This window comes from Sus scrofa, chromosome 14 (assembly GCF_054392235.1).
Source record: "Sus scrofa isolate SSC_HxYL_T2T_F1_AM1 chromosome 14, Sscrofa_HxYL_maternal_Yorkshire_Landrace_v2.0, whole genome shotgun sequence".
In the NCBI taxonomy this organism is placed as follows: domain Eukaryota; kingdom Metazoa; phylum Chordata; class Mammalia; order Artiodactyla; family Suidae; genus Sus; species Sus scrofa.
In genome coordinates, this window is record NC_139396.1 from 92,509,783 (window position 1) to 92,534,797 (window position 25,015).

General features: G+C 35.1%; 2 protein-coding genes across 9 annotated transcripts in view; one reads left to right on the forward strand and one right to left on the reverse strand.

The window, feature by feature from the left end:
• Positions 1 to 25,015, reverse strand: part of CTNNA3 (catenin alpha 3) — a 1,780,789-nt gene that overhangs the window by 1,124,416 nt on the left and 631,358 nt on the right. The gene's annotated exons all lie outside the window — the stretch shown is intronic.
• Positions 1 to 25,015, forward strand: part of LRRTM3 (leucine rich repeat transmembrane neuronal 3) — a 175,315-nt gene that overhangs the window by 145,448 nt on the left and 4,852 nt on the right. The window contains exon 4 of one of the 4 annotated variants that reach the window (XR_014827996.1): positions 2,757 to 4,105. The exons of the other annotated variants lie outside the window; for them this stretch is intronic. The gene's annotated coding sequence lies outside the window, so the exon portion shown is untranslated. Of the gene's footprint in view, positions 1 to 2,756; positions 4,106 to 25,015 lie in introns of those variants that run through there. 4 annotated transcript variants of the gene reach the window in all.

Genomic DNA, 25,015 nt, shown 5'->3' on the forward strand with positions numbered 1-25,015 from the left:
CAGTTTAACGGAGAAAAATTAAAAACATTATATACAAAAAAGTAGATAGATTAAATCTGCTGGATCTTAATTGTGTATAAATAGAATCATTCAGTATATACTTTATTGCATCTGACCTCTTTCACTCAACATTCTGTTTCATTCATATGCGGTCGATATTCATTCATTCTCATAACCGTAAAATATTTCATTGTGTTAATATGCTAATTTATTTATCTCTTGTTCCATTGATGAGCCTTTCTTTTTGGCACTACTACAAAGAGGGCTGCTATGAACACTCTACTACATGTATTTTGGTTAATATAGATACAGATTTCTCTTCTTATACACATGAAATAGAATTACTGGGTCATAGAATATGCATTGCAGGTGCTGCCAATTTTTTTCCAAAGAATTTGGTACAATTTACACACTGACCAGTAGGTCATGAGAATTTCTGTTGTTCTATTTTCGTACAACACATAATATTTGTTACCTTTTTCATTTTAGCCATTCTAATGAATATGTGGTGCTATGACATCTTTAATTTGCATTGCTATAATGACTAATGAAGATGCATAACTTTTCACATATTTATTGACTATCTGGATATACTATTACATGAAGGGTTAAAGACTTTTATCCATTTTTCTATTGGACTGTTTGTCTTTTGTATTTGGAGGAGCTCTTTATATGATACAATCTTCGTTCCTCAGATATTTGTTGAGACTATAGCTCCCACTCTGTGAATGTCTTTTCATTCTCTTAATTCTCTTTTTCTCTTAAGAGTGTATTTTAATGAACAATTGTTCTGAATTTTATATATATATATATATATATTTTTTTTTTTTTGTCTTTTTGCTATTTCTTGGGCTGCCCCTGCGGCATATGGAGGTTCCCAGGCTAGGGGTCGAATCGGAGCCTTAGCCACTGGACTACGCCAGAGCCACAGCAACGCGGGATCCGAGCCGCGTCTGCAACCTACACCACACCTCAGGGCAACGCCGGATCGTTAACCCACTGAGCAAGGGCAGGGACCGAACCCGCAACCTCATGGTTCCTAGTCGGATTCGTTAACCACTGCGCCACGATGGGAACCCCTGTTCTGAATTTTAATACAAACCAATCTATACATTTTTTCTTTGGTAGTTAATGCTTTTGTGTTTTAATCAAGAAGTCCTTTCCTACTCCAAGGTATAAGACTTTCTTCTATGTTTTCCTCCATTTCCTGCTATTCTAATTGTCCTTTCCGTTGTGTTCCTTTTTTTTTTCTCATAACTTATCTTCTTTGTATTAGTTGAATTATTATCATTCCCTTTATTTCTGTTAACATTCCAGTTATACTTTCTCTTTTCTTTTAGTGTTTACTTGAGAAATTACAACATGCATTCTTATGCAATATTATCTTATCAATACTGCTAAACTATAGACGTTAATTCCATTTACCCCCTTCTTGCCTTTTATGTTATTGTCACTATTGTTCTATATGTATTTTAAACTCCATGAAGCATTAAAAATTGACTGATATAATTACTGATCATTTATATTTAATACGTATTTATATTCTCCAGTGTTCCTCAATTACTCTGACAATTCTATGGTCCCATTTAGGGTCGGTCATTCTTCCATTTGTAGAAATTCTATCCAGTATCTGTTTCAGTACAGGCCTGGTAGTAATGAATTCCCTTTGCTTTTGTTTTGTTTCTATATTTGCATTAGGGTTTTTTGTCAGATAACATCTTTCTTTTTGAAGGATTTATCTTTATTGGTTATAAAATTGTAAGTTGGCAGTTCTTTGCTGTCAACACTCTACATTTGACTTGTCTTCTAATTTCCCTTAGCTTTCTAACTTATCTTTGCTCTTAGATAATGAGTCCCTTTTCTTTGATTGTTGGTAAGATTTTTGTGTCTTTGGTTTTTCAGCAGTTTTGGCATTATGTAGCCAAAATGTTTTTATTTTATTTATCCTGTTTGAGTTTGGATAAACTTCTTGAATCTCTGTGGGGTATCTTTCTTAAATTTGGGGAAATTCCTGGCCTTAACTCTTCAGATAATCCATCTCCTTCATTTGTTCTCTCCTCTGATTTTGAGACTTCAATTTTACTTATGTTAAAATTGTTGAACATATCCCAAATGTCTTCTAGGTATTATCTGATTTTTCCTTTTTTTTTTTTTTTTTTCCTCTTTCTATGCTTTATTTTGGGTGTTTTGCAGTTCACTAATCTGGTCTATAGTCAGCATATTATACTTCTCCACCAAACTCTTAATTTCAGATAGAGTTTATATTAGTTAAAGAATAGTCCTTTGATTATTTTGTATGTACTCCAATTCTCTGATAAAATTTCCTCTTCATTCAACCGAATGTTTCTTTGGTCCACCTTTATTTCTATTTTCCTAAACATATTAGTTAATCATAGATATTTTGAAGTCTTTGTCAATTATCTGCAATATCTGAATCATCTATTTATTTGTTTCCAATGCCCATTTTTTTCTTTTGATTATTGGTCATGTAGTTTCATATATTTGAATGTCTAATTACTATTTTATTAAATGACAGAATTATGTATAGAAGAACCTCAGAATCTCCAAATGATGTTATTTTCCATCAGAGCAGATTCTACCTTTCTATTTTTAGGCAGATGAGAGGCTGATAATCTCAGACTAATCAAAGACTCAGCAGGGTTGGGGCTTGGATGAAGTTTTAGTACGATATATGTCATCTGTCCCTTTCTTTCTTTTTCTTTCTTCCTGTCTGTCTGTTTGTCTGTCTTTTTCAGGCCACACCTGTGGCATATGGAAGTTCCCAGACTGGGGTCAAATTGGAGCTGCAGCTACCAGCCTACACCACAGCCATGGCAACACCAAATCTGAGCCATGCCTGTGATTTACACTACAAGTCATGGCAACACTGGATCCTTAACCCACGGAGTGTGGCCAGGGATCAAACCCATGTCCTCATAGATACTAGCTGGGTTTGTTACTACTGAGCCACAAGGGGAACTCATATTTATTTCAATTTCTAAGACATGGAACTCCCTGGACTTTGATTGAGAGCCCAATAGATCTTTATCTTCTCAGCCCTGTAAGAACACAAGAAGTGTTCTCCCAGAAGTTTTCAGCTTATTTTCGCAGGGCCAAACAACTGAAAAAAATTTTGCAAATGTCTTCAAGAAGAATTCAGCCCTGTGTTTGAGTTTAGCATCTCCCTCCCACCAAGTCCTTTTATTTGTTTGCTTCCTAAATACTAAAAATCTGCTGAAGTTTTCACTCTGTCTTTTAGAAGCTTTTAGCCTAGCCCCCCTGCTTCTTCTGTGGCCTCAGAACACAGCAAACCCTGTGGAGAAATCTGGCAATGTGTTTTAGATCCCTCAAGTTTCCAATTTGTCATTCCAGCCTGTACAGTCACTAAAAGTTACTCTGGCTTTTCTTACTCCCAGAAGCCACCTTCTGCCCAAGCCTAATCCAATCCTTAGACCACACTTACAATCAGCGAATGCCCTCAGAGGAAAAAAAATGACAATCAACAGAATGGCTTAAAATGATATTCTTCCCTGAAATTTTAGTTCATTTAGTCCCTGTCACTTCAGCTCTAGGAAGTATAGCTAATTTATTTGAGTTTTTCTAGGTATTGCAAAAGACAAATTTTAGTCTGCCATAACCTACCCGGAAATGAAAAAGCAATTCTGTTTAATAGCACTAATTTGTTTTCAAAACTCTTTATAGTGAAACAAAACTGACTCTCCTTCATTTTCCAGTCTTTGTCTTAATTTTGAAATCTGTAACAACATAAAAATATTTTCTCCTTATATATTTCTTTATCTATTTGAAGAACTGTCTCACTTAACTCTTTTATCTCCACACTAAATGCCAACCAATTCTAAAATTATATTTTATATTTAAATCCTTTGCCAACCTGATCATCATTCTCAAGAAACACTCCAGTTTACCAATATCTCTCTTAATACACAAATATGAACAAGTATACTAGAAGCTCTCATTAAGCTCAATGAAGGAAAAAAGAATCATGTAAAGATTAATATAGTTTAAAAAGAAATTATCTGATGAACTGTTTTTAAAATTACATATGAGCAAAAATTAACATAATCAAGGACAGAAAGAAAAAAAATATACACAATAGAGATAGGAAGAATGTGATGAAAGCTCCCAAAATGAACAAAAGCTCATGAAAAATGCTAAGTAGAACAAGAAGCATGTTTTTCTTTTCAAAACCTTTTTTCACGGGTTGCTTCATTTTCATAATTCAATCACATTTTATAGACGAGTTAACTTAGAGAATTTTGCCCAATGTCAAAAATGTAATTAACATCGGAGACCCAGGGAGATGGCAGTTAGCATCTGAAAAGCCCTCTAAATGAGCAAAGAGAGCATGACTCTAAGCAGAGAGGGTGAAGACAGATGAGAGGTTGGCTATGGACCAATCCTTGGGGAATGTCTACCTGTACTGAGAAGGCAGTGAGCAGAGGGGAGGTGCTCCATACCCATCATCTCTAAGTAAATTCTAAGTAGGTACCTGTGATAGAGGGAGACAAAGAACACCAGAGGGAGTTTCCAGAAGTCAGAGAGGCATGATGGGGGATATTCCTCTACTTCTCACTGCTGCTATGAGGTTCCTTTCACTCACTTCTAAAATAGGTGAATATTCAACAAATACTACAGAGACATGATGACAAGTGAGAACTGACAAAATGGCATTTTAATGACTGTATTTATTACTCTGCTACTACTTTCGAAAGATACTAAGCTTAGCAATTGTACATCAGTTTTTTTTTCACCTCTTATAACACTGTGTACTCTTTGTTCATAAACTTGACATATTTTATTAAAAAATGTAATTAACAGTAGGTTTTTTTGTTCAGATACAGATATTTATTATACAGCTATACTCTGATCTACTGAATTATCAAAATAATGCCAAGCAAACACTTTTAAGCTTTACCATAAAAACTTAGCTAGAGACAATGATCTTCTAAAGACACAGACAATTCTATTATTCAAAGAGAAATATATACAATAACTTCTCTCTTATACCAGCTAAAGACATGTATATAGAACTACAAAATACAGGGAGTTCCCATCGTGGCTTAGTGGTAAGGAACCCGACTAGTATTCATGAGGATGCAAGTTCAATCCCTGGCCTTGCTCAGTGCATTAAGGATCCAGCATTGCCATGAACTCTGGTGTAGGTGGACAGCAGTGGTTCTGATTTGACCTCTAGCCTGGGAACTTCCATATGCCACAGGTGCAGACCTAAAAGACCAAAAAAAAAAAAAAACAAAAAAACAAAAAAACAAAACAAAACACCACCACCACCAAAAAACAAAAACTACAAAATACAGGTCTTAATTTATTAAGGTTTTAGAGAAGAGACATTAAGAGGATTGCAATATATAGATATCTATAGCTAAGAGTATCCATATACATTTTATATTTCAGAATCAAGCTACCTACTAAAGTGGTCAGTATTTAAACAAAGTAGATTTAATTTAATTCTAAAAATATGCACCTTTCTACCTCCTTCTTACATATTAAGCAAATGTCTGTGTAACTTATCTCCTCTCTTTAAGTACTTAGGGATACATTTGGCACCTGAGGTGGTTACTTTAAGCTTCAAATAAATGTTTGTTTTCCCAGTGCTGTTGTTGCCTGAAGAGTGAAAAGATGCATTTGCAATTACTCTGGTTGAGAGAAGAGGAATGTAAATGTGGCTGTTTTGTGTTGCTTCCACAAATTTCTCCACAAATAAATGTTATTTAAAATAAGCTTAACTAAGTTTAAAGTAGAATACAGTGGCCAAAAATCTTAAATTTGAAAGAAAAAAATAATCAAATCTCAAAGACCCCTTTACCTACATTAAGTAGGAACAGTAATGGTCTAAATTCAAAACTATAACATGAATAAGTATTTCATTCCATAATTAGAGATAAGATTAGGGGAAAAACCACCCAATGAGAGGTGCCAGTTTTACTTAAATTCTTGGTAAGAGGTAAATGAGAGCAGAGTTGACTTCAGCCTGGGCACAGGGTTTGACACTTGCTGTCGTTAAGATGCGAAAGAGACCAGAAAAGCATAGGTGGAGACATTTAAGACAAATTTCTCTAACTTTATGAGACATCATAGTTGCGGTTCTGCCAATATTGAATATTTTTCCTTAAGTAAGATGCAGTTGAAGCTGTCCAGTCCAGGCAATTAGATGGGCCCAAGCTGCCATTTGGGGGCAAAGGAAGCTGTTATAAATATTGGGAAGTTTGCGTTAATGCAGAAAATCCGATATGTTGCCCGGCACTTTATAAGTGCTCATTACTATTAATTGAGTTGAATATGAATTCAGTTGTGGGTTTACTAAAAGCATACTTCCTGAGTTAGGAAGCCTGAGCAAACTGGGACAAAAAATTAACTTACAAATTCAAAGCCATCTATTTTTAACAAGCGTGGTAAGCAACACAGGAAGCTTTTACAACTAGCCAGCAAAATCTGAGCTTTCAATCAACAATTTATTTCACCAAAGGTGTGGAGCATGGAATGGATCCAGAAGCACAGATGGTATTTTACATCTGCACATGCAATTTCCTTTTTCTCCATTTTTATATAAATCTCTCTTTCATTTTTTTTTTTAAAGAATGATAGAATTTACCAGTAAAAATGCAGCACTACTTACCACCCCTGGAAATGTTGCTCACCTCCATTTCACATTTTTAGCAGCAATTTAACTGCCTTTCGGTATGTGTAGAAAGACAGGGGTTGGGGAAAGGCCTTATAAACTGCCCTTTATCATCTCTTGAATAATTTCAGAAGATTTAATTCCTCCAGGGATCGAAAACACTTCCAATATTTAAAGCAAATGCCTTCCTCCATCCTCATCCCTAACAATTTTTTAGAATTAATGCTAAATTTCATAGAACCTTAAGGCCAAAATGCATCTTGAAGGTCCTGTTAGGGCAATCCTCTTCTCAATAAGTGATCAACAAAGACGCAGCAGGGCTGGCAGCTTGCTCAAGGTCACTTTGCTGCTCAGTTCAGGGGAGCTGAGAATTTTACACTTGCATCACTATTTGCAATTATAGAGCCACATATACTAAGACCAACACATGGCCATATTTCCAAAAAATTCATTTACAGGACTCCATCAGGATGTAAAGCCCTTATTCCTCTTCCTCTTCTTCCTCTTTTTTTTTTTTTTTTTTCCTTTTTTCCCTAATGGTTGCACCTGTGGAATATGAAAGTTTCCAGGCTAGGGATCTAATCAAAGCTGCAGCTGAGGCCTATACCACACCCACACCAACACTGGATCTAAGTTGCATCTGCAACCTATGCTGCAGCTTGCAACAATGCCAGATTCTTAACCCACTGAGTGAGAAAGGCCAGGGATTAAACCCATATCCTCACAGAGAAAACGTCAAGTCCTTAACTCGCTAAGCCACAACAGGAACTCTGCCCTTACTCTTCTAAAGTAAATCAGATTCATTTGAAGACATAAAGAAGTCTGATTTTCAAAATCCAAGGGTATTTCTTCAAAAATTAAATATAAATACCCTGTTTGATAACTAGATGTAATGTACAGTATGGTGATGATGACAATGATGTGAGAATTATAGACAGAATAAAATTCTAGGTATCCAAACATAGTATAAAAAACTGGACTTGCAAATTTTGGTAAGGAGATGAACAACATAATACTACAACCAAACTCACAGCCAAAGCAACTGTGAACCCACCACCCTTTCAATGCATCCTGTTCCAGCGAATGCCCATCAGGACGTTCGTGTATCCAGAAAGCTAAATGTCCTCAAGACCTTCTTACTCAGTCCTATTTATAATCTCATCACCAAATCACGAAGAGTGATCTTCCTCCAATGAAATTCAAAGTCCTGGAAAGACTCATGTGTACTTACTTCCAAGACTCTACAGCGACATTGATCCTGTCTACTAACAATGTAAAAAGCCCTAAAGCACAGCTGCCATAAAGGATGTGTGTATGCTTTCTGTGTCCAAGGAGGTGAAGAAGGAAATGATTTGCAGGGAAGTAACTGAGGGAGAAACCAACAAAATGTTCTTCCTCTCAAATTATTTAGGAAAACAAAGTCAAGGCAATTATTGTGGTTTATAAATTGTTCGGCTGATGCCTTCTTAATATCAAACCTTCAACATTTAGGGTGAGGCCAGCAGGCCAAATATAATTATGAGGGTGCAAAAGCAGAGAGAGGCAAAAACGCCAGCACAATGCAGTAGAGTGATACATTTGATTATGTGACTTAGGACACTGGTATACTGTGGCTCCCATTAAGAGTTTTCTAAAATCGGGATACAATTTCTAAGAGACACTTAACCCACTTCAACTAGAACCTACACTGTGAATTCAAAGTCACCAATAATTCACACTATATGGGAGGACAAGGAATAATCCATATTTATAAGTTTTAGAGACAAGATTTGCATTTCCAGTTAGGTTTCCCTTCGTGCTCTGTCGGCCATATTTTTTGTAAAAGGATATATGTGAGTTTGATTTATAAGCTCTTGCATAAGGAAGTCTGATTTACAGAACTAGGGTAAGAATCCTAGGAATTGAAGAAATCACTGTAAACACAAATACTAATGTCCATGGCCCAGCTGACAGCCAACTTTGTGCCACAGATACAGAAGGACGCAGTGATACAGCCCTTCATCCAAGATCTGGGAGATGTGTGATCTCAGTAAAACTTGTGTATCTAGGTTTGGGAAGCCCCAAGGAAGCCAATAAACATACAAATATCTCCTCAGGACCAGGCAAGCAGTCGAGAAAGAAAAGTGGTTGCTCTAAAGTGTCTGTGATATGATGGGAATATAAGAGAATGACTAACACACAGCGGCATGTACGAAGTACCAGGGGAGGAGTAACATTAAAAAGTGCCAAAATTCAGAGAATGATAGTTACAGAGGTTTTGGGGTTTCTTTGTCTCCATCATCTTCATACAGTAGGTAGGATTTAACCTGGCTCCCAGCAGGATCCAGAGAGGCAGGGAAGAAGTAGTAAGAGGAACCAGGAGGAGTGACAACCTCAAATGCTTGCATTTCTTTATCCAGTGTCCCCTTCTCAAGAAAACAAAACAAAACAAAAAACAAAACCAAAACAAAATCCTATTACATAAGTTAGTGAGTTGTTTTGCAGGTTAGAGACATTTTGTGCTGTATTAGGTTTTGAAATTGTATTTTTCCACTTTTCTTAGAGCATCTATACGGGGGTGGAACAAGATGCATCAGCAGGTTAATTTCTACCTCTCACAGAGATTTTGCTGTTTGTAATTTAAAACAAAACTACTAAAGTATGGAACAAAAGTGTGGAAGTCAGGAATACATATGATGAAACTGATGTTAACAAAAAACTGGTCTACATATTTCCTACTTAGAGTGTTTTATTAAGTTCCGACATCAGAGTGGATCTGATGACAATCTTTTTATCCTCAGAGAGGAAAGTTATTATTTTAATTTTATTATTATTGTGCTTAAGGCTGCTCATTGGTATTTAATCAGCAGGCATCACCTATTTCATTTCAAAGATATGCATAGAAAAGGTACCTAAAGCTAAACAGTAAAATCAGTGTTTCACACTAAAATTAGAATTCTCAGTCCTTTTTACTTAGTTGAATATTTGACATTTGAAATACAATGGTCTCCATTAATAAACCAACAATTCTAATAATGTCCAAATGTTTCTCTCTCCTCCCTTCAGTTTTGACAGACAGAGCTTATACATTTTTGAACACTTCAATTTGATTGCATCTCAAATATAGATTAATGTGGCAACAGTAATAATTACTGGAAAAATGACTTTTGGCAGAAGCATTTAAAAAATGCTTCATTCTCTAAGTTTTTCATTTCAGCTATGTATTGAACAGTGATATCAGACTGACAAGCAGTGAACAATGTAGAAAAAGAACAGAGAACATGATGTAGTGTTTCAATCAGGAATAATATCATAATCACCCCTTTCACTTTTTGAGAACTTACTATTCCAGAAACGCACTTGAATTATCTCCAGAGCTAACAACAAAACTATAAGGGAGGGATTATTATATCCATTTAACGAAACACAGATATTGTGGCTCACAAAGGTTAGTTAATTTGCCCAAGTTTAGCCACCTAGTCAGTAATGAAGATTGACCCTTTTTTCCTGTCCTCACTCTGAGTACCCGGTTCCTCACTCATCATTTCTCACTTACCATTGCCCTGTATTCTCACAACCCACATATATACCTACTGCTACTCTGCTATGTACAACAAACAGTAGCTACTTCCATGTTAAGTAGTTCCAGTCCTGTGGACCATCCATGTGGTCTTTTGTCTCTGTGTCTCTGCCAGGGATGGTCTTTCCATTTCTCTCCTAGAGTTCTTTTTCTTTCTTCAAGGCTCAGCTCAGGAGTCTTCCCTCTGAGGCCCTCCCTTCCTGACTCCAGCCTAGCACAGTTGATTATGCCCTCATCTGAAGCCAGTGCAAAACTCTGTTTATTAAAGGCTGAACTTACTCACTGTTAATGTTTACATGCATGGATTCCTCTTAGAGACTGGGAGCTCCCTGAAAATAGGAACCATACCTCAATTATCTTTGATTTACCAGGACCTAGCACAGTTCCTGAAACCTAGTTAGTGTTCAATAAACATAAGACTTATAACACCTTGGGCAGAAGTTTAAGCTGGACCCAATGCAATTGCACATGACACAGAGTATGTTAATCCTTTACCCATTACAGTGTCATTGAGATTGCAGTTAGCAGTCTCAAGGACCAAAAGGTTTTCTTTCAATGCCATAGAGAGAATTTTTTTTTAATTACAAACTGGAGATTGTTCATGCTACATTTTAGTTAAAAATTAGATCAGTTACTCTTCCATTTGCTGTTCATTTCCCTTGTTACATTTATTAATTATCAAAGATATTCGTTGGTTTGAACAACTGCTTGTTCCCTATAGTCCATCTGTGCTCTCTTCTCAATAATGCATTGAAGTCATAAGTGCTGGATTTATTGCCTCAGTGATTTCTATGGCACAAACTGTGATTTCACTACAGCAGTGAGCAGAAGGGAGAGCTAATGGGCGAGGCAGAAAATGCTTAATCAATATCGCTCATGGCATAAGTTTAAAACCCTAAATCCCCAAGCAGATTTTGGAAAGGGCTACTACACTCAAGGCCCCGTCTTGAGAAATACATTTGCTACACCATCAAGTTGAGAATCACGTTCTTCCCTCCCAAATTCTCAATTACTCCACAGGCTTCTTAAGGACCCACTGAGTCTGTGAATAACTCAGGTGGTTCACAGAAGAAGAAATCCCTGAAGGAATGAGGTGGGAATATTTTATTTCCAGATATGGCCTTTCCTCCCCAAAATACAAGCTTTTCTAAAAGATAAAGTATCTATTTGGCCTCAGCACATGGAAGAAAATTTCAGAAATGTGAATGCTGAAAAGGATCTTAAAAATCAGATATCAGTCCTGGAACTGGCAGAAGCACCCCCTGACCTGGGTAGTCCAGGGGATGGACCATAATGTAGTGAGTCAAGAGACCGCCTAGATTTTGGTACCTAGGAGCCATCCATCTCCTATATAAACTAAGTGCTCATAAGTAGGGACTTTAACTGGAATGCTGCATCAGACAAGCATTTCTGCCATAGTCATGCATTTTGACAGGAGCCACCTGTATGTTCTAACAATAAAGCAGGTGTGCACTGAAGGATCAAGAGAGGCAAGTGTGACCAGGGGACCACTAAGCATTCTGGCATAAAGACTCTTGCATCATTAAACTTCTTGAACTTTGAATACCTTTAAATACCCACAGGAACTATCTAATCTATTAGAGGAAGAATCTTCACTTCTTCAAAATCATGTTGCTAATGTCTTCAAGTAAAAACAAAGAGTCTAAGAGGTAGCCTCAGTACCACGACAAAATATAAGCCACAAAGCTGCGTTTTCATTGAACACCCTCTGAGAAATAACCAATCAATATAATGGTTAGCAAAGAGGTCCGATAAATTTTTCAGTGTTCTTTTGTGGCATATGGTATCTGTCTCAAACTATAGTCTTATTTTTCCTTCCATTTTCAGCCCCCAAATAGAATGACCCTATCCCCATGTGTTATTTTTCATTGTCTACCTCAACACAACATTTCAATACTATTCTTGGAATTTTAACTACACTTCAATTATATGTGAAATGTTCTTATTTTCTAGAATTTTTTGTTCTTAATTTACATTGTTAAATTGTCCAGAAGAAGGTAAGAACACCTGTGTTGTGCAGATACTATGTAATGATCACAACACAACAAGAATTTAGTACATTTATTAAGAAACTGTGCAGTTATTGTCTTACTCTGTAACTGCTACGTGTTTCAATTTATTTTTATTTCATTTTTTCTTTCTCTTGTTTTTTAGGAGCACACCTGCAGCATATGGAAGTTCTTAGGCTAGGGGTCGAATTGGAGTTGTAGCTGCCAGTCTACACAACAGCCATAGCAATGCCAGATCCGAGCTGAGTCTGCAACCTGCACTACAGCTCATGGCAATGCTGGATCCTTAACCCACTGAGTGAGGCTAGGGATTGAACCAGCATCCTCATGGATACTAATTGGATTGTTTCCACTGCACCACAGTGGGAACTCCCACATGTCTCGATTTCATTTCCTGTAATAACAAATTATGAAATCATTAAAAATAAACAAATACGTCGTCCAAAATACATAGTTCTCCCCAAGGCACTTGCAATGATTCTTATTACATTCTTTGGAGAGTTTAATTTATTTACGAAAGCCATAAACATTTTATTAAAATATAACCGATTGCAGCAAGTAAAAAAGCATATAAGAAAAGAATTAAAATAAAAGGTAAGAAAATCTAATCAGTTTTCTCTTAGGGTGATAAAGAGACATGGTAAATTCAGCTGTAATATAGTCCTTTTCCAAGGTCAATGCCAGTTCAAGGAAGAGTTGCATGTTTTTGACAAAATTTCTCAGGGAGTGTGTGAAATTAGGGGCTCTGGGTTCTAATGTTTCCTTATAAACAAGCATGAAATATCATACACAGAAAGTCATCTCTTTGCACCTATATTCATAGCTAGTCTCATTTACTTATTATTTTCTTAACTTTTCATTCACATTTTCTGAATGATGACAGAAGCTCAGAGACAGTAGGCAATCTGTTTTCACATCTACTGCTCACTGAATTATCCTTACTGAATTAAATCTCTGCCTGGAGTGAGAATTCCACAAGAAATTCCTAATTCCAATTAGGAAAGGTAGTAGGAAGAAAATACTAAAGATGCTTCTTTTATGAAAAAGTCACTAACCCTTACCAAGTATAATACTCATACACACACAATTCCCTCCTTATCTTCCCTTATTTTCACTTTCTGTGGTGTCAGTTACCTGTAGTCAACCATGACCTGAAAATATTAAAGGGGAAATCCCAGAAATAGGAAATTCAAAAGTTTTAGGTTGTGTGCCATTCTGAGCAGTGTGATGACATCTTTCACCTCCAGCTCAGTACCTCTAGAAATGTGAATCATCTTGGTCCAGCGTATGCTACCTGCCCATCAGTCACTCTGCACCTATTTCCATTATCAGATCATCTACAGAAGTATCACAGTGCTTGTGTTCAAGTAACCCTTAATTTACTAAATAATGGCCCCAAAGCAAAGGAGTAAGGATGGTGACAATTTAGATGGTCTCTTACTGTGCTTCATTTAGAAATTAAACTTTATCTTAGGTATGTATGTATGGGGAAAACAATATAAATAGGATTTGGTACCATCCACACTTTCAGGCATCTACTGAGAAGAGGTCTTAGAATCCTGATAGATAAGGAGGGGGTCTACTGTGTGTGTGTGTGTGTGTGTGTAATCATAATATATATGTATATATAATGCTACATACATAAAATATGATTTTATATATACTATGCCTATATAATACATATTATAAATTGTATATGATATACAATATATTATACTTATATACTATATATAATATGCCCCTTATCTCATATGTCAGAATCCTATTAATAGTTTTTTTTAAATAATCTGAAGGAAGAGAACCAAATATTGAATATATTAATTTAAAAATTTACTTATAATTCTACTCTAAGGTTCATTCAAATGACACCATCCATGGCTCAGATCTGGCATTTCTGGGGCTGTGGTGTGGGCCAGCAGCAGCAGCTCCAACTGGACCCCTAGCCTGGGAAATTCCATATGCCAAGGGTGTGGCCCTAAAATGAAAAAAAAAATAGAATGAAAAATAATAAATTGTTCATACTATTCACAATGATATAAGACTAAATTTTTTTCACAGAGAAGATTGTATTCCATAGAAAACCTATCTGGAATATATGTCTATATATAAAGATTCCTTGTTTCCTTCATCACTGGTGCTTTATCACTCAGATTATAAATAATACAGCTTCACAATAAGAAAATAATAATAAAAACTCTTACATAAAACTCCCTTCTGTTATTTTATGTTTGTACCTTGTATGCCACTGAATGTCCAGCTGTGTTAAAAGAAGCTAAAACATATTCTCTCAGTAGGGTGTCTTGATGACAGTGAGGACTTATGCAATCTCAGACTTGAGTCTTACTGCCCAAAGATAGCCTAAAACATTTTGATTTTTTAATTGCATTTGATACTGACTTTGAACCTTGAGTTGAAATAAAATCATACTGTTAATGACATAAAGTAGACCATTAAGAAATAATTAGTTTGATCAAAGCCATGGTTGAAAAAATATCATCTACATCTATATGTGGCTGATCACCTAACACTGGTCAAAGATAAAACCATTTAACTTGTTCATTATTACTAAGAAACTAAAGCCAGACATATGACATCCTATGAAGTAAGGTAACAGGAAATGAACCCTATAAAAATCAAAATGTATAAATGCTAGGTATAAGTATGGGGGGAAAGGACTGAGAGTAAAATTGAGTGAGACAATGTAAGTAAAACCCAAGAAGCACTGGATACTCCCTATTCTCAATATTACTTGCACTCAGTCCAATGATAGGTGCCACTCATCTAGACATGTTAACACAATTTAGAAGTTGATTTTTATTTAAATGTCATCAAGAAGTATTTTACTACATCATAATAAAAGCTATATTGTCACGACTTAACCTTTTTAAAGTTCCTAATACTTGTCCCATGTAAAAATTGAAATAAAAATGAACAATATTATGTTAATAATTAATATTATAATTATAATAAATTATAGATAGTAATATAGACATATATATTAGCACATCCTTATCTGAAGATCTGATGTCTTTATTACAAACATAGCTTTGTGAGACATAATTCTGTTCCCTGCCAGTCTTTCTACTAACAAGAACTTTCAAACTTTTACTAACATGTAGCCTGTATGACCCCTGAGAAGTCTTTATGCTCTATCAAAGTTACAGTCTAGAGAGTTAGATAATGTTAAAATAAATGAAATAATGGCATTATATGTATAAGTTCAACCAAACCAGCTCTAACATTGTATTATCTACATAAAGCAACACAGCAAAGGCAGAGCTTTCCCTCTGCTTCCACCATATCCTACATACACTTCTACTCACCTAGGAAAAGTAGTGTTTTACAACTGCTTGCTTTTGAGGCCAGAGAATTGGTTTTGTTCACTCGGAATCCTAAGAGTACTCAATCATGGCTGGCTGGCTGGCTGGACGGATGGATGGAATGAACAGTATGCGTTGATACTGACATATATATAAATTCTGAAGAAATTCATAACAGAACCTCATCCCTACAGAATAAAATTCATCCCTGCGGTTTTCATAAAAGAAGTGTTATTTGAACTAAATCTCCAAGTGCAAGATTTTTATGCAACTTAGCAAATACATACATTATCATCTCATTTGGTTCAGAGATAATCTCAACCAAAATCTGAGTTAATTTAATAAAATGTTGAAGAGAAACTCAATGTTAATCAGTAAGTAATCACAGTATTTGAAGGTCTATTTAGGAGTTCATGTCATGGTGTGGAAATGAATATGATTAGGAACCATGAGGTTGCAGGTTTGATCCCTGGCCCCGTTCAGCAGGTTAAGGATCTGGCATTGCCATGAGCTGTGGTGTAGGTCACAGATGTGGCTCGGATCTGGCATTGCTGTGGCTCTGGCATAGGCTGGAGGCTACAGCTCCGATTGGACCCGTAGCCTGGGAACCTCCATATGCTACGGGTGCAGCCCTAAAAAGACAAAAATAAATAAATAAAGGCCTATTTAACTGGAAGACAGCGATAAGGTTTTGGGCAATCCTGAGGTGCCACCCTCTAGGTCCAAGACAGGAATAAGAACTCCTGAGAAAGTTGGATATCAAAGTCTTGCCAATGCAGGACAAGCTCTGCATAGATGGGGTATCAGAAAACCAGAGCCTGTTTTAAGAAGAATGCCCAAATGACAGTAACTTAGTGGGGAGGAAAAAGCCAATTGGGAAGCAAGTACGGTATCAGAAATCATGACGGGAAATTCCACCTAGAGCCTGTCTGTGAGACTAAAATGCACTGCCGGTCATACACGAGTTCACCAGTTATTTCTGAGGCAGAACTAGACACTGCTATTTGTTGTTTGCTTTATATAATTGGTGATTTTCATTCTCACATTTTTATACAAACCTAGGTTAAAAATATCACTGCTGTATAATCATTTCAAGATCCTTAAGTGGACTGCTGTAACCACAATTTCCAGGAGAAAGAAAAAGAATTTTAAATTAATTAGCAACTGTGCCTCAATGCAGAACAGTATGAAGAGAAAGATTTGGAAACATAGCATCAAGATTAGTGGAGCCTTTGAGCCATAGTCTCAATTTGGATTCCCACCACTCTACCTGGCAACAGGGCCAATTTAGCAGGCATCAGAAGTGCTGGAGATTTTCCAGTAAATGCAAACAGTTTGGGGTATCTTGCTTTCCATCAGCAAAAGAGAAATTTCACTTTTCCCTGACACTACAAAAATAAAACAGAGGTTAACATAGAAGGATCCAGGGCAGAGTCATTACTGGGAGAAGCAACTTGGCAGGCACACCATGATCTCTTGGAGATCATGGGCCAAGATTCTAGGGAGCACTAAAGAGTTTGAAAAAGGCAGGTGTGGAAGGTCCTAAAGGACTAAGTACAGATATAACATTCTGAAATTTATAGGAGGAAAATCATCAAAGTAAGAATTACTATATTTTTACTATTTTTTAAAGTTTTATATACTTCAAATTTATAACTAATACTTTATATAAAATGTAGTATTACAGTTTAAATATAAATTAACAATAAAAACTTTTAAATAATTAAAAAAATAAAATGAAAAATAAAGAACGTCTCAAAGATCACAACGCAGCATGTGCATTGTGATCTTTGAGACATTAGTGTGGAATTTTGAAAATTCATTGCAGCCTTTTACCTCTAACCTAGAATCACAATAGCCTAGTCTTGACACCACTAGACTTTTAACAGCTTACCTCAGTCATATAGTTCCCATAAAACCCAGTCATCCTGGAATAAATGCTGTTAATTTCTTCCCAGACTATGCCAAGTACCCTTTCAGCTACTACTTCATTTACTCATGTATTAATTAATTCATTCAGTCAGTCATTCAATAAGTATATATTTAGTGCTTATTGTGCTTTAGGGACCATGTGAAACAATGTAAGGCATAGAGAAATGTGGTTATTCGCAGATTTTTGAATTCAAGAAAGTTATGGCCTAATATAAGATAAAATATATGCAAATAAAGACTACAGAAGACAGAGCATCAACATATTCATATCAGAAAAGTACTGAGGAAGTACCTTGGTAATTAAAGGAAGAGAGAGAACAAGAACAAGTATAAATGAGTGAGTGAAAGAGATGTCAACTGAGGAGAAGAGGAATGCTCTTCCTAAAGAGTCTTTTCTCTTCCACTTGCTAAGTGTGTGTCAGAAGGGTTTACATTCCATTCAGAAGCCTTGAGGACAAAGACTTGATCTGTCTTCAGCATCAAGCACAGCACCAGGACCAGAGAAGGCATTCAGCAAGGTTTTGTTGAGGTCAATAAATTAATGAATGAATATTTCTATTTGGTTTTGTGGACACTAACGTGAATTTATGAAAACGGTGCATATAGCCAACCCCTAGTTATTTCTTGTTGCAAAAGTGAAATGGAAACAAATTGTTTTGTAAAGAATAAAATACACTCACAAGTGACAAAGTCATTTAAATATTTAAAGTATACTTTTTTCAATGCAAGGAGAACTATTGTCTGTCAAATGGAATTCAATTTTTTTTTTCGCTTTATGATATCACTCTGTAGAAGTTCACAATAATGTACTTTTCACACAAAAAGCACTGGGAGAATAATTATCCTCCTGCAAATAATGTTTTCTTTCACATTATTCTCAAGTTACAGACATTTGAAAATTTTCAAAGTCATATTCAGTTCCTGCCTTACTATCCTATACTTGTGATCTCTGGATAGCAATTGTTACTTCAGCTGGTAACTTAGATCTTAAGAAAATATTAAAATTAAGTATAAAGGCCTGGATTACATCTAAGAATTTAAACTACAAAAAAAATTGTTAAGTTTAAAGTTAGCATAACATAAATTCAGGCTCTTAAGTATTTCCTTGAAAATGCTTCTTTAAATAAATTACTAATAGAATCAAGATAATTAAAATTAATGATCCAAAAGTCTGTTTTACTCACATGAATTAACCATTAGAATGCTAAAGAGTTCCAAGAGATAGATTGCTCTTCAAACAAACAAATTTCCAAGTTTCAAAGTAAAATATATTATCTCTGTGGGAGAGTCTATAAAAGTAAATATTGAATCACTTCTCAGCAATATTGACTCTCACCAATAAATCTGGAAAATAACATTATTTCCAAACAAAAAAGGCTAGTTAGTTTTACACCCACAAGGGATAAATGACATAGTAAGTAGAATTAGCCAACCCAAGCACATATATTTATACATAGGCAAAATAGTTCCTCTCCTTCACTGCCTTCTTTGCTCTCTTGCATTATTTGTCCATTTTGCTCATTAGTCTATGTTTTTGCCAGAGAACCAAAATTTTACCTTATTCTTGTCCCCAGCACCTACCTATAACTCTTACATAAAAAGAAATCAAAACAAGTATCATTTAATAGAAAAGAGAATAATCAAATTAACTGAAGTTTCTAATTTTTGCATTTTTTGTTTTTGTTGTTAAAAGAAAAGCTAATATTGTTTACTTGGAAAATTTTCTACCAGTGTCCAAGTCAGTAGAGACAGCTAGCTTTAGAATTTCTAAAGTTCTCTCTAAATAATCTTACACATACTTAATCTGGGAATATATATAAGGTTTCTGTCCCAGTCCAGAATGTTTTCCAGATTAGACCCTTCCACTTGGTATTTGGCCAATATGAGCTTAGTAAAAAGCAGAGAGCTCTGATTTTTCAGCTGTCACCATCTACCCACATCATGAATCCCTGACAAACTATGTTCCTTTCCTGAGGACCGCATGTGCAAAGCAATGTCATAAAACAATGGCAGAGCATAGCCAATCATAATGTTCACCCTACTGGAAATAAGACGCAATGTTGATCATTGCTGTCTAAATAGTATTAGTCGCATTACACTGTGTTCACCCCCCTAGGCTCAAAGGCCAGAGTGAGTTAGGTAAGATGAGAAATAAGCAATACATATTCATTATGAAGTCAGGCAACCACATCTGCAACTCACCAGGTAAATGATTTTAAACTAATTACTTAAACTATCTAAGTCTTAGTTTTTTTCAACTGTAAAATGGGAATAGTTAGATTTATCTTACAAGAGCCTTGGGAGGCATAAGTCCAATATAGCGTGATACAGAGCACAGTGTAAATGTTCAATGAGTGACAGTGATGACAATGAGGGGGATGTCAGAGACATGGCCAAGCAGTTGTTGACCCAGAGATGGAACAAGTGCCCACAGCCATTCAAGCGGCTAGGCAGAGAAACCATGGCAGAAATCTTAAAGAATTAAGGTAGGACCAGAGGTAATATCTAGGCAGACTTTGACACTCTTCCAGTGAACCAAGCTGCAGGGTGATCATTTCTTATACTATTTCTCCTTATATAATAATTTCATTTTATTGACTACCTCAAGACTTAGAAACAAAAACAATAATTTGTAATCAAAATTTCAAGAATCAAGCCCATAAGGACATTTTCCATTGAGTTTCTCAATGTTACTCAAGTAATGCTAAAGGCACAACTTTCTGTATTTACTATAAATAAAACTACCAACTTATACACAAAACTCATGTTTGGTAGGACAGAACCAAATGTTTCTAACCAATCCCCAAATACACATCAAATTGCACATACTCTAGCAAAACCAAAGGCTATTCTGGAAAATCAGTGTATGTAAGTGAAATGGAAAGTAGAGGCATCAAGATAAACAAGAATAAAGTCAGTAGGACAGTCAAATTTTTTAATTTGAAAAAATAACTCATTTAAATAAATTGAGAAATTTACAGTCAGCTATGTGACATATAATACATATGTATACTCATATATCTATATGTACATATGAAATAATGTTTTTAAGGAAGCTATTTTCTCAGAATAAAGTATATTTCAATTCTCACTTCTTTGCAAAGACAGAATAATGTTTCAGGTACAGCAAAAAAGAAAAAGAAAAAAAAAAAAACATTCACTTTAGTTTAATCTCCTCCAGAAACAAACTTAAAAATATTTAGTATTATTTATGGCTGTACTGATTAGTTATACCATGTCATGCAATCACTAAAGTAAGCAAATTAATAATATTTTGAGCCAAGATAATGACAAAAGAAATGAGAGAAGTGGATGCATGTAAAAGATATAGGTCCCTGATGTTAATAAAGTAACAGGCAAATAATGGGATGTTTGTAACAAGGGACAAGGAAGAGTCAAAATGGACTGGCAAAACTGACTTAATTTGGTGTTCCCTAAACATGATAAGGATCATGAGAAGTCAGTTTAGATCCAGAGATAATGGGCCCAATATAAGACAAATTTAGAGACCAATTAGAGAAACATTGTTAATGGGAAAATATTATAATGCCTTTTTCTTATTTTATATATTAATATATAGAAATAAACTCAGCTGAAAATTCATTAAACAGGTGAAAAACTAATATAAAATAATAGGTTTCCAAATTAAAGATAAAATGGATAAAAGTATGTCTTGATAGTGCTAAAGGCTACATCTTAAAAAATTCCTTCATGAAGCAAGTCTTCTCTTTTACTATATTCAGATTATTGGAAAACAAAACGCTGTTAGCTTCAAAAATCCTAAAGTATCATCTTTCAACCTAGAAAGGTAGAATACTTGTACTTGTCAGGTAACATTTAGCCTTATAAAAATGGAAGATTTCCCCTGTGATATGTGGAAAGAGCATAGGCTTCCACTCAAAGATAATCAATAGAAATATTTACACTTACTACAAATTCTACTCACAAATATGTTTTGCAATTCTAGAGAGGGGAAAAACTGCCTTTATATTATTCCCTCTCAAAAGTGGACTGTCATTTTCTGTTCTACACTGTACTTAAAAAAATCTTTGCTATGCAACAGAAAAGATGTTTCAGTGGCTTGTAACCAACTAATTCGTATATGAACAATACACATATATGTTCATATAGACACACATATTTGTACAAATATACATAGGTATTATGCAGTGAATATGAGATTAAAATTACCATTTTTAATTAATCAGAAATTGGAAATTTTAAAAAGCTATTCTTTCCCCTTAAAGTCACAAGCTCAAATATTTTACACAAATGAAAAAAAGACTTGAAATGAGTTATTTTTAATTATCTAACAGTACAAAAATTTTGTATATGAAAGGGGCACATATAATTAATGTTGAGACAGACACGGGAGAATTATAGGCAAATATCATTGATGTCAAGATAGTAACCAGCTTAGCAGAATACACATTTTTCCTGAGGGGAATTTGCTAAATAATGGGTCAACTACTACCTCTCATCATTAGAATAGAATATAATGATTTCCTAGCTCAGACTCTAGATGATATTGCTTTCTGGGGAGTTGAGTTTTCATATTCTTGGATCTCTATAAATTATTCCTTAAGAATATTTAACTCACCTAGAAAACATTGACCTAAAGTATTGAAGGAAACCATAAATAATATATGTATGACTAGATCACCATGCTATACAGCAGAAATTGGCACAATATTATATATCAACTATAATTGTAAAAATAAATAAATAGGAGTTTATCAGGTTAAAAACACTGAAAGAAAGAAATATATTCTCAGAAAGATATGACAAAAAAATCATATGAACACTCTAAATAGACCCTTCTATCAAAAGATCTGGGGACGGAGATCCTTAGATTTATATCCCTACAGCCTTTCCTGGAACCATTCTGACTAGCTAGTCAGGCACCCAGGTTTGCTGTTCATTTTTACTTATAAAATAATATATTTGGGTCATCTTCAGGGAGGTTGACCAAGTGATTTATTTTCCAAAATGGGACAATAAGCATCAACCACAGCTGTCCAAATGAACACTCCAACCATTGGGGAGAGCACAGCAGTGTACCTCTCCTGTGACAGTATTTTAATATAAACCAAGTTAAAATGGAGAAAGGGACAGGGAGAGATAATAAATAGAGAGCACAAAGGTCAGACTGGAAAGGGAAAAGAAAACAAATGGCACAGGGTCACGTGACTGACAATTACGTGAAGAAGGAGAAGAGATTGCTGTATTTATTGACTGGGTAACAAGAAGGGGTTTACATGGATTGAATCTGAGCTTCTAAGTATTTGTTTAATGCCAGTGGATAGCCTCTCCATCACTACCCAGCCACTGTGTGTGTGTGTGTGTGTGTGTGTGTGTGTGTAAATAATATCTTTCTATATAGCACACATCTATGTATATGTTTTATACAGATAAGTATGTAATAGTAGTCTAAAACCAATGTAACACCAAAATTCATATTTTCCATACCTGAACCAAATAATTTTGAAATTGTAAGGAAATCACAAGTAATTGGCTACAAGATTATATATACATGTGTATTTATGTATTTATATATTATGTATATATGTATGTCAATATATGTATATATTCCTATAAATATACATGTGAATATAATTAATGCTGACTCTTAAATTTTTAAAATCATTTAAGTCAACCTGGGAAAAAACTCCTGTGATGTTGTATTTAGATATGTTTAGTTGTTAAATGCTTACTGAAACAACTTAGTATGTTATTTTCTTGATATTAAGATGTCATAAACTTTCAATCATGCGCCAAAAAAGAAAAATACATGTTAAACATCCATGCTGACTATAAGTACCATCCCAATTTCAGAAAGATTACAATCTGAAAAATATGATTGACATTAAAAAAGTATAACCAGGAGTTCCCGTCGTGGCGCAGTGGTTAACGAATCCGACTAGGAACCATGAGGTTGCGGGTTCAGTCCCTGCCCTTGCTCAGTGGGTTAACGATCCGGCGTTGCCGTGAGCTGTGGTGTAGGTTGCAGACGCGGCTCGGATCCCGCGTTGCTGTGGCTCTGGCGTAGGCCGGTGGCTACAGCTCCGATTCAACCCCTAGCCTGGGAACCTCCATATGCCGCGGGAGCGGCCCAAGAAATAGCAACAATAACAACAACAACAACAAAAAAAGACAAAAAGACAAAAAAAAAAAAAAAAAAAAGTATAACCATGGGGTTAGGAGTTTTAAAATAAAACATATCTAAAAATAAGAAACTCTCTTACAAAAATATATGGGATTTTTAAATAAATAATAAGAGTTAACTACTTAACTGATATGGTTTAAATAAGGACTTGCACTGTAGATACTAGCAGACTCTAGATACTAAATCAAGCAGGAAATTGTGTGTACACACACACACACACATGCTTAGAATAAATATATCATGGTTTATTATTTTTCATAAATTGTCACCACAGAAATTACAAATTTTTCACAGTAGAATTAATTCCAAGTAAGCCAGAAATGATATAGCATATATGAAGCATAACTTCCCATGACAAATAAGAACAAGTATATAAAATCTTACAGATATATGACCCATAACACATTTACAGAGCAATGATTTCCCAGAGGCTAATGTTAAACTCATGTACCCAATAACAGGTCTATTTTCATTCTTTCCTGCAACTCGAATCTATTCGTGCTGCACACTTACTTTTGCATATTAATATGTTTTAGTTATCTGAGCTATTTCATTTATAACAACAGGAGTTCTTATTTAAATGAGCATCTTTGGAAGCATTCTATTATCTTCTTTATGATATTTAAATCACCTTGATTGTTTTTTAAAGGTGTCTTTTATTCACACATCAGATAACATGCTTTAAATTTTTAAAAATCCACATAAATAGGAAAAGTTCTCAGGAATATAATTTGATGAATGGAATTATTTTTCTGTCTCCAAGGACTAAGCCCTACACATTGAAATGTTCACATTAAAAAGAAATAATAATCTTAAAAGAAGTGAATATTTTTATTTAAGAGAAAACAAAGAAATAATAGCTCAATTAATTTTTATTAAAAGAGAAATATGTGTAGAGGGATAGGAATGGAAAGAGAAGTGACAAAGAAGGTTCTTATGCATGGATAAAAGGACTAAGTAAAGAAGGAGTTAATAAAAGAATAAATCATGGGCATTCTATTTTTCTTAGCTTTGGGCTCTAATTTTAGCTGAGATCAAAAAGGAATTGAGTCTGATGTGCTCAGACAGAAATATATTTTATCCACTCACCAAACAAGAATGGCAGAAGTTTTATCCAAGGTAATTCAACAACATGAATTAGTAAATAGGATATTAAACAGAGATCAAGGCTGAAGATTCTTCAATTCTGCCTACTTTTTAGAACAATTTTTTTATCTTATTTAAAAAAAAATGGCCTGAGTTGCAGGCTGATTTGGCCATCCTCTAGAGCCAGTGGAACATGGATGGGCTAATTGGCTTAGACCTTGTTACAGCCAGAAGACTGGCTAAACCAAATGATGGTGACTCCTG